A 10109-nucleotide genomic window follows, 5' to 3' on the forward strand; every position below is an offset into this window, starting at 1 on the left:
CAGGAACGGCATGAACTCTAGCCCTCTTCGACCAACCTCTGCACAAGCACAACCACACGCATGTCTCATGATTCAGTAGTCAGCGCGTACACCAAACTGTTGACTGTGGATTTCAGAAATGTGTGCGTGCGTACCGTGAAGACGGCGATCCGTGAAGCTGATCGTGATGTTGACACAGGGCACGGCGATGGCGCCAAGCCGCGATGCCGCCGCCGAGGACGACGAGGGAGAGGACCAGGACCCCCGCTCGCAGTCGGTGGTGGCGACCAGGAACGTACAAAGAGTACAAGAACAAACAAAGCTCATGGTTACACTTAATTCACATTTTCTAACTCTCTTTTTACATGTATAAGATGCTAGAAATAAGATATAGAGTTTTCAAAAAATAATCAGCATACTTGCATTTTGCAGTGCTACTGTGTGCACTGGACAACAATCATTTATGGACTTAATTCAAAACACTTGTAACATAACAGAAGCGGGGTGAACAGGGTACCGCATTTGATACCAACTGAGAACACTTATTACATAACAAGACAAGAGCAAAGTGAACTTAGTGTCGCAGTGTTGTTTAAGAGAGTGGCTCGTTCAATTTAAATTCACACCGAATGAGGCCAGAACCAACTTACATGATCTGGTATAAATCTACCAAATACCCTATTTCAGCAACATCACAGAACACACGAACTAAACCTAACATACAAGTGAGGTCACGACCAATATACATGACCTAGTAAGGAACCAAGGACCTTCAGTAGAAACCACCAAAACCTCGGCACGATCCACAGAAACAATATTATTCTACCGTTTGGTTAAAGCTAGAACACTGCGACGCTGCATACATCTCCCTATGCAGCAACTAAAATCAAGTGTCTTCGCCATACATAAGACCAACACGGTACCAAAAATGATCTATTGCACAACCACGGCAGTTAGTGCCAGCCAGCACAGTTAAAGTTGCATCCACGGATCATGGCAACTGGAGAGAAGTGATATACCTCGTTGATGGCGAGCATCTGGCCGTTGGCCTTCTTCACCTTCTTGAGCTTCCTCAGGAAGTACCTGCGCAAACAACCAAACAATCAAACACATAAGCGCCGACGAAACCAGCGCGCGAGGAAGATCGAGGTTGGGGGAGGAGACTGACCAGAACTTGGACTTGGCGCGGACCTCGTTGGTGGCCCAGAGCTTCATGCGGTAGATCTTGGGCTGCTCATCGCCGGGGGTCGGCAGCGCGTGACCCACCACCTGGTACTGGTGGAACTGCACGCAAACACAGAGAGGTCAGCCACGATGGGGGTAAGATCGACGGCGCGGCGGATCTATAGGACTGGGGGAGGACGGCGGGGTGGGGAAGAGAGAGAGAGAGAGAGAGAGAGAGAGAGAGAGAGAGAGAGAGAGAGGGAGGGAGGAGGAGCTTACCCTATGGGCGACCATTCTGGCGAGCTCTTGAGACCAGAGTGCGGGGCGGCGAGCGCGGGGCGGCGAAGCGAGAGGCGAGGTTGGATACGTAGTGCTGGAGGAAGGAGGGGGGGGGGGGGGGGGGGGGGGGGGGGGGGGGGAGGGGCACCGCTGAACTATATCGACGCCGCGGACGACGATGAGCACTCCCCTCCACCTCCGCCCCCGAAGCTCATCTCCATGCCTCCTCCTTGGTCACCGACGCCTTGCACGCCGGAGATGGCTGCCGGCCTAGATGGCGGCGACGGAGAGCGAGTTCGGTGAGTGGGTGGGGAGAGGGAGTGGGTGGATCTGGCCGCCGGTTGAGGGGAGAGGAGGGGGAGCGGCAGCGGAGAAGGGGGATCCGACGGGTTGTGGCGCAGGTTGAGGTACGGGTGTAGGGTTAGGGAAGGGAGGTGGCTTGGGGGTGGCGATGCAGTGGGGAAGGGAGGGGTCGGGGTGGCGATGCGGCGAGGATGGGCGCGGGGAGGCCATGGATGCAGGGATGTCGCCGCCGGCTGGTGGGATCGGGGGAGGGGGATCTGAGGGGGACGAGGGGAGAGGAAGAAAGAAAGAAAGAAAGAAAGAAAGGAGGCGGGGGTGGATGGAAGATGCCAGCTAGGGTTTCGCCTCAGGTGGGGTTGGTGGGGGAGGCGAGGAGCGACGGCTACCGTTGGATCCGGGAAGATCCAATGGTGTTTTGTGCATGATCCGTGTGCCTTGTCCACGGACCAATCAGAACGCAATACAATATTATGACCAATTGAATTGATCGTGATAAATTTAAAAATAAGATGTTAGATCATCTTAGCTATTTACTTGACCTGATACATTGGAAAAAAATGAAACAAATGAAAAACCTTCTCATCATGTCATCAAATGTGACCTAGTTTTTAGAAGAAAAAATAACAAAATAGTAATAAGGAACTTTTCATTTTCTTTGCACGAAAATTCATTTTTCATTTTTCGAGTGCTCAAAATGAGTTTTTTTGTGAAGAACATACCAAATATTTGTTGCAAAATTGTATCAAATCATTTTTTAAAATACTAGACCATATTTAATGTACAAATAACCAAATGGTTGTGTGTCAAAACTTTTAATCCACCTCTCGTGAAAAAGACAAATTTCCGTCAATTCAGCTAGAAGCGGGTCAAATTTGAACTACAGCTGCCTCATAGTTTGCTATTTATTTTTTCCAAAATCATTTCTAGGTACATAAGTACCTATTTAATCAGAGAAACACCAAAAAAATTCCAAGATTCAACCACTAGCTAGGAACGGTCAAGCCTGCCGTTTTGACCGCATTTTGAAACGGGCATAAAAAATTCAAAAAAAAATCAAAAAATTGGAAAACCTTCGCATTGTGTCATTATATGTGACCAAGTTTCCAGGAAAAATAATAAACTTGTAATACGGAAATTATTTTAGAAAAGTGTTCTCATAAATGAGCTATCATGTGTGAAGATTCATGGATTTCAACCCAAACGCTCAATCTCATGGTCACATTCATGGCATAGTTTGTTCAAATGATCTCATATTGTGCACAAGGGTGCATCTTGGAATTCCAAACAATGTTGCCAAAGGGAGTTTTCATTTTCTTTGCATGGAAAATTCATTTTCCATTTTTCGAGTGCCCGAAATGAGGTTTTTTTGTGAAGGACCTACCATATATTTGTTCCAAAATTGTACCAAATCATTTTTATAAAATATTAGGACATATTTAATGCACAATTGACAAAATGGTTGGGTGTCAAAAGTTTTGATCCACCTCTGGTGAAAAAGACAAATTCCCGCCGATTCAGTTGGAAGCGGGTCAAATTTAAACTGCAGCTGCCTCATAGTTTGCTATTTATTTTTCCAAAAATCATTTCTAGGTACATAAGTATCTATTTAATCAGAGAAACATTGAAAGTTTTCCAAGATTCAACCACTAGCTAGGAACGGTCATTCTCGCCGTTTTGACCGCATGTTGAAACGGGCATAAAAAATTCAAAAAAAATCAAAAAATTGAGAAACCTTCGCATTGTGTCATTATTTGTGGCCAAGTTCCCAGGAAAAATGACAAACTTGTAATATGGCAATTATTTTAAAAAGTGTTCTCAGAAACGAGCTATCACGTGTGGAGATCAATGGCTTTCAAGCCAAATGATCAATCTTATGGCCACATTCATGGCATAGTTTGTTCAAATGATCTCATATTGTGCACAAGGGTGCATATTGGAATGGCAAACAATGTTACCTAAGGAAGTTTTCATTTTCTTTGGACGAAAAAACCATTTTCCATTTTTCGAGTGCCCAAAAGGAGGTTTTTTTGTGAAGGAACTACCAAATAATTGTTGCAAAATTGGACCAAGTCAATTTTATAAAATACTAGGCCATATTTAATGCACAATTGACAAAATGGTTGGGTGTAAAAAGTTTTGATCCACCTCTCGTGAAAAAGACAAATTTCCGCCGATTCAGTTGGAAGCGGGTCAAATTTGAACTGCAGTTGCCTCATAGTTTGCTATTTATTTTTTCCAAAAATCATTTCTAGGTACATAAGTATCTTTTTAATCAGAGAAACACCAACAAAATTCCAAGATTCAACCACTAGCTAGGAACGGTCATTCCCGTCGTTTTGACCGCATTTTGAAACGGGCATAAAAAATTCAAAAAAAATCAAAAAATTGGGAAACCTTCGCATTGTGTCATCATATATGGCCAAGTTCCTAGGAAAAATAACAAACTTGTAATATGGCAATTATTTTAAAAAAGTGTTCTCAGAAACGAGCTATCATGTGTGGAGATCAATGGCTTTCAAGCCAAATGATCAATCTTATGGCCACATTCATGGCATAGTTTGTTCAAATGATCTCATATTGTGCACAAGAGTGCATATTGGAATGGCAAACAATGTTGCCTAAGGAAGTTTTCATTTTCGTTGGACGAAAAAAACCATTTTCCATTTTTCGAGTGCCTGAAAGGAGGTTTTTTTGTGAAGGAACTACCAAATAATTCTTGCAAAATTGGACCAAATCATTTTTATAAAATACTAGGCCATATTTAATGCACAATTGACAAAATAGTTGGGTGTAAAATTTTTTGATCCACCTCTCGTGAAAAAGACAAATTTCCGCCGATTCAGTTGGAAGCGGGTCAAATTTGAACTGCAGCTGCCTCATAGTTTGCTATTTATTTTTTCCAAAAATCATTTCTAGTTACATAAGGACCTATTTAATCATAAATACATGGTTTGGTGGTGATACGTCGAGGTTTGGGCGGTGGCCGAGGGCCCCGACTCTAGAGCGCGTAAACTCGCATGCCCGTCGCGTGGTCACCGCGTGACCGTAATGTTGCCATGTGTTCTGGGTGGCCTAGGCATGTCTAGTGGGTTTGGCACTCCCCAAGTTGGTGCTAGGAAGAAAATTACAACATAAGATTCTCACGACGAGACCGATCGATGCTCAAACATGAATTAGCAGCCAAGTGTTTGATTAGCGGTACGGGAAATGCACATGGCCAATGGGCGTGAGTTTTGGCTGAGGATGATCATCTACTAAGGAGAATGTATTCATAAATTTTTAGCTCAAAAGGAGGATCCTAGGTGGTACTTGCTTTGCAAAGTACCATGCTGGACAAAAATATGAATGTTGAAGCTGGGCTCAAAATAATGAATGGAGTGAGCTGAAATTTTGTGGAGGATGGTTATTTGGGCATAGGAAAGCATTGTAGAAAATTGATACCATTTGGACATGCCAAAGTAGTACCTCCTTCACAATGCTCTTCTATGGACAAAAACTTGGGAAAACTAGTGAGAGAGATTGGATGAATGAAATGAGCTCAAAATTGGTGTAGGTAAGTTACTTAGGTATGGTCATGCGCTGGTAAATTTTCAGATCATTTGGGTAAGCCTAGCTAGTACTTACTTCACAAAGCTTCTCTCGAGGTAGAAACTTTGGAAATTTCCCGAGAAAGATTTACTAGGAAAATTGAGCTGAATATTATCATGTGGCAATGATTTGGGTATGGAAGAGTGCCCGAAAAGTTTGAGGGTAATAGGAGGGGTCTAAATAACACTTGCTTTGCAACGTGCCAATTTGGCCATAAAATATAAGTTGAACCTGGGCTCACATAGATGATTTGACTGAGCTGCAATTTGGAGGAGGGTGATAATTTGGGCATATGAAGGAACTGTATAAATCTCATGTCATTTAGAGATATAAAAAAGGTACTTCCTTCACAATGCTTCTAGGTGGACAAAAACTTTGGAAATTTGCTGAGGAAGATTTGCTAGGCAAATGGAGCTGAATTTTGTCATGCGGTAATGATTTGGATAGGAAAGAGTTCCCAAAAATTCCGAGGGCAATCAAGAATATATAAATAGCACTTCCTTCATAAAGTGTTGTTGTGAACAGAATAGGAAAATGAATATTGTTGAATTAGTTTTGAACTAGGCAAGGAAGGATTTCTACATATTTGATGAAGATATGCCCCAAAGAATTTATGAGATTTTTTTGGGAATTTTGGGAATGATAGAAATATAGGTTGCTTCACAACCTAGGGCAAAAACTGCCACATGGACATGACACATAGGCAAAACTGATGAGATGGCGCCTAGTCATCACAACCCACCACAATCTACAAGGCTATGACCATCTATATTGGTCATTAACAACTAGAAATAAGGCAGCGGACTAGCACTGTTTGCTTTGTGACCATTTCGTGTAAGGAAATTACGACCTTTCTGACCAAAATGGTCGCAATGGTTTAGGGTTTGGAGCCCCCTGAACAGCTTTTGACCAATTGGTCTAAAATGGTCATAAATTTATGACCAATTCTTCGAGGGTCACTGACAGAAGGTCATAAGTTGACATATTTCTTGTAGTGTGGTTTGAATCCCTCTGGAAATTCATAGTCCAGGACCTCATCGGTGAAACATAGGGGGTGTGCGGCGCCCCTGTATTTGGGTGTGCCGGATTCTGATGATGGCTTCATAGCATTGCTTACGAGAGCTTGCTTTCTTGGCCCATAAATGGACCTGACTGGGCCATGGTGCGAATCCTTAAGTGGGTCGCATGCCGATTTGAGTGCGGCGCCGCTTGCCGCTTTATGGGGTCGTCTATCCGACCGTGTGGCTTTCTCATTTTTTGAATGCGAGGGCTCTAGGGCCTCTTCGTCGAATTCAGGCAGTAGCTTTCTTTCCGGATAGCTTTTAGTGCGGCGACTATCGCCATATTTATCTGCGGTATTGATTACTTTGCTCCATCTAATCAGGAGTGCATCTTCCGCTGTTTTTAGCTTTCGTTTCTGCTTTTTTAGGCTACGTGCAGTTGCAACGAGCCTCTCGTGGAGATTCTTCTGCTCCATAGGTTTATCCGGCGTGAGGTCGTCCGGAATGCCGTTTTCGCCGGAGGAGGGATGTTCGGTTTCTCTATCCATATTGCCCTGTTCGGACGGTTGCTCTAAGGCCTGCTCGTCGTCTATCGGCTCGTCCTGCTCTATGGCTGGGTTTTTGTCGAGGCGGGGCTTGGGTCGGCGTTTACGCCGACGCTTTGATTGCTTTTCGGGGGGTCGATCTCCCGTCCCTTCCCCCTTTTCCTCATTGTCGCTTCCTTTAGGGGTATCCACCATGTACACATCGTGAGATGGGGTGTCTATCCAATGCCCTATGGGCGTTGGTTCGTCGGTATCTCCTGCATCGTCATCCACGCTGTCGATGTCTCCGGAGTCAAAGTTGAGCACATCATTTAAATTGTCGACGGTGGCTACCAAGTGGGTGGTGGATGGGCTTTGAGTTTCTTCATCGTCCGTATCCCATCCTCGCTGACCGTAATCCGGCCAGGGCTCTCCTGATAAAGAGAGAGACTTAAGAGAATTCAGGATGTCGCCAAAAGGCGAGTGCTGAAAGATGTCTGCGGCGGTGAACTCCATTATCGGCGCCCAATCGGATTCGATTGGCAAGGGCGCGGGGGGTTCGGAGTCCAGGGAGGAGTCCGGATCCTCGGAGTCACGGGTCATGCAGAGTGCGGGGCTAGCGTTCGGCTCGATCGCTTTTGGGATCGTAGCCCCCGAGGTGAAATCCAACCGTTCATCCTCGATTGGCGCAATAGGCTCCGAGTTAGGGGTCGGAACTGATGCGTGTGCGTCCTCCAGGACACTGTCCGGGGGCAGAGCTAGATCATGCCCCTCGAGGTAGTGCGGCGCGCTTGGCCGTGGCTCGAACCCGTCGAAGATCAAGTCTCCGTGGATGTCAGCCGTGTAGTTTAAGCTTCCAAACCTGACTTGATGGCCAGGGGCGTAGCTTTCGATCTGTTCCAGGTGGCCGAGCGAATTGGCCCGCAGAGCGAAGCCGCCGAAGACGAAGATCTGTCCGTGGAGAAAAGTCTCACCCTAGACCGCATCGTTGTTGATGATCAAAGGAGCCATCGGGCCTAAAGGCGACGACACAGAGGAACTCTCAATGAAAGCACCAATGTCGGTGTCAAAACCGGCGGATCTCGGGTAGTAGGTCCCGAACTGTGCGTCTAGGCTGGATGGTAACAGGAGGCAGGGAACATGATGTTTTACCCAGGTTCGGGCCCTCTTGATGGAGGTAAAACCCTACGTCCTGCTTGATTAATATTGATGATATGGGTAGTACAAGAGTAGATCCACCACGAGATCAAGGAGGCTAAACCCTAGAAGCTAGCCTATGGTATGATTGTTGTATATGGAGTTGATGAAGCTCCCCTACGGACTAAAACCCTCCGGTTTATATAGACACCGGATAGGGTTAGGGTTACATAGAGTCGGTTACAATGGTAGGAGATCTTGAATATCCGCATCGCCAAGCTTGCCTTCCACGCCAAGGAAAGTCCCATCCAGACACGGGACGAAGTCTTCAATCTTGTATCTTCATAGTCCTGGAGTCCGGCTGAAGGTATAGTCCGGCTACCCGAACACCCCCTAATCCAGGACTCCCTCAGTGGGCCTGACCCTGGTCGGCGTTCGCGGATACTTAACACGCTTAACGATATCTTGGTATTTGATCTGAGTCTGGCCATTGGCCTATACGCACTAACCATCTATGCAAGGACAGTTATGGGCACTCGACGTCGTGGTATCAGCCGAAGCCTTCATGACGTCAGCGACCGAGCAGCGCGCGCCGGGTTGGACCGCGTAACGCAACTTCCTTTGTAATGGAGGTTGCTAGGTCTGCTCACCGGCCGCGTTCGCAACGTGCAGGTGTGCAAAGGGCGATGGGCCCAGACCCCTGCGCCATAGGATTTAGACCGGCGTGCTGACCTCTCTGTTGTGCCTAGGTAGGGCTGCGACGTGTTGATCTCCCGAGGCCGGGCATGACCCAGGAAAGTGTGTCCGGCCAAATGGGATCGAGCGTGTTGGGTTATGTGGTGCACCCCTGCAGGGAAGTTAATCTATTCGAATAGCCGTGATCTTCGGTAACAGGACGGCTTGGAGTTGTACCTTGACCTTATGACAACTAGAACCGGATACTTAATAAAATACACCCTTCAAAGTGCCAGATACAACCGGTGGTCGCTCTCTCACAGGGCGACGAGGGAAGGATCATCAGTTAGGATTATGCTATGCGATGCTACTTGGAGGACTTCAGTCTACTCTCTTCTACATGCTGCAAGATGGAGGCTGCCAGAAGCGTAGTCTTCGACAGGATTAGCTATCCCCCTCTTATTCTGGCATTCTGCAGTTCAGTCCACCGATATGGCCTTTACACATATACCCATGCATATGTAGTGTAGCTCCTTGCTTGCAAGTACTTTGGATGAGTACTCACGGTTGCTTTCTCCCTCTTTTCCCCCTTTTCCTTCTACCTGGTTGTCGCAACCAGATGTTGGAGCCCAGGATCCAGACGCCACCGTCGACGACGACTCCTACTACACCGGAGGTGCCTACTACTGCGTGCTGCCCGCTGACGACGACCAGGAGTAGTTAGGAGGATCCCAGGCAGGAGGCCTGCGCCTCTTTCGATCTGTATCCCAGTTTGTGCTAGCCATCTTATGGCAACTTGTTTAACTTATGTCTGTACTCAGATATTGTTGCTTCCGCTGACTCGTCTATGATCGAGCTCTTGTATTCGAGCCCTCGAGGCCCCTGGCTTGTAATATGATGCTTGTATGACTTATTTTATTTGTAGAGTTGTGTTGTGATATCTTCCCGTGAGTCCCTGATCTTGATCGTACACGTTTGCGTGTATGATTAGTGTACGATTGAATCAGGGGCGTCACACATCGGGTATACCTGCAAGCTTAAATAATCCACAAACTTCATCCACATATATTAAGTGCTCATCGGGATGCTTTGTCCCATCTCCTGTAAAAGGGTTAGCTAGCAGTTTTTCCATCATAGCCGTAGGAAATTCAAAAGGAGTTTCATTTTCAATAGGTTCAGTAGGTTGAGGAGAAACTCTTTGCTCTACTGGACGGGGTGAAGATACCCCGAACAAGCCCCTCAGAGAATTACTTTCCATAGTAACAAGTGACAATAAATTTCAGCACACTATATAAATTTTTCCTTACCAAATTCCACCTACCAAAGGCGCTACACTCCCCGGCAACGGCGCCAGAAAAGAGTCTTGATGACCCACAAGTATAGGGGATCTATCGTAGTCCTTTCGATAAGTAAGAGTGTCGAACCCAACGAGGAGCAGAAGGAAATGATAAGCGGTTTT

The 10109-nt window shown here is 46.3% G+C and overlaps 1 long non-coding RNA gene across 1 annotated transcript; it reads right to left on the reverse strand.

Annotated features, from left to right (window-relative positions):
• Positions 1 to 981: 981 nt before the first annotated feature.
• On the reverse strand, positions 982 to 1453 carry LOC125525566. The gene is made up of 3 exons (XR_007291359.1): positions 1423 to 1453; positions 1148 to 1263; positions 982 to 1062 (listed from the first exon to the last, which is right to left on the reverse strand). It is a non-coding gene; the product is annotated as an uncharacterized LOC125525566 (long non-coding RNA).
• Positions 1454 to 10109: the final 8656 nt, after the last annotated feature.

Source organism: Triticum urartu, chromosome 7, assembly GCF_003073215.2.
Source record: "Triticum urartu cultivar G1812 chromosome 7, Tu2.1, whole genome shotgun sequence".
In the NCBI taxonomy this organism is placed as follows: Eukaryota; Viridiplantae; Streptophyta; class Magnoliopsida; order Poales; family Poaceae; genus Triticum; species Triticum urartu.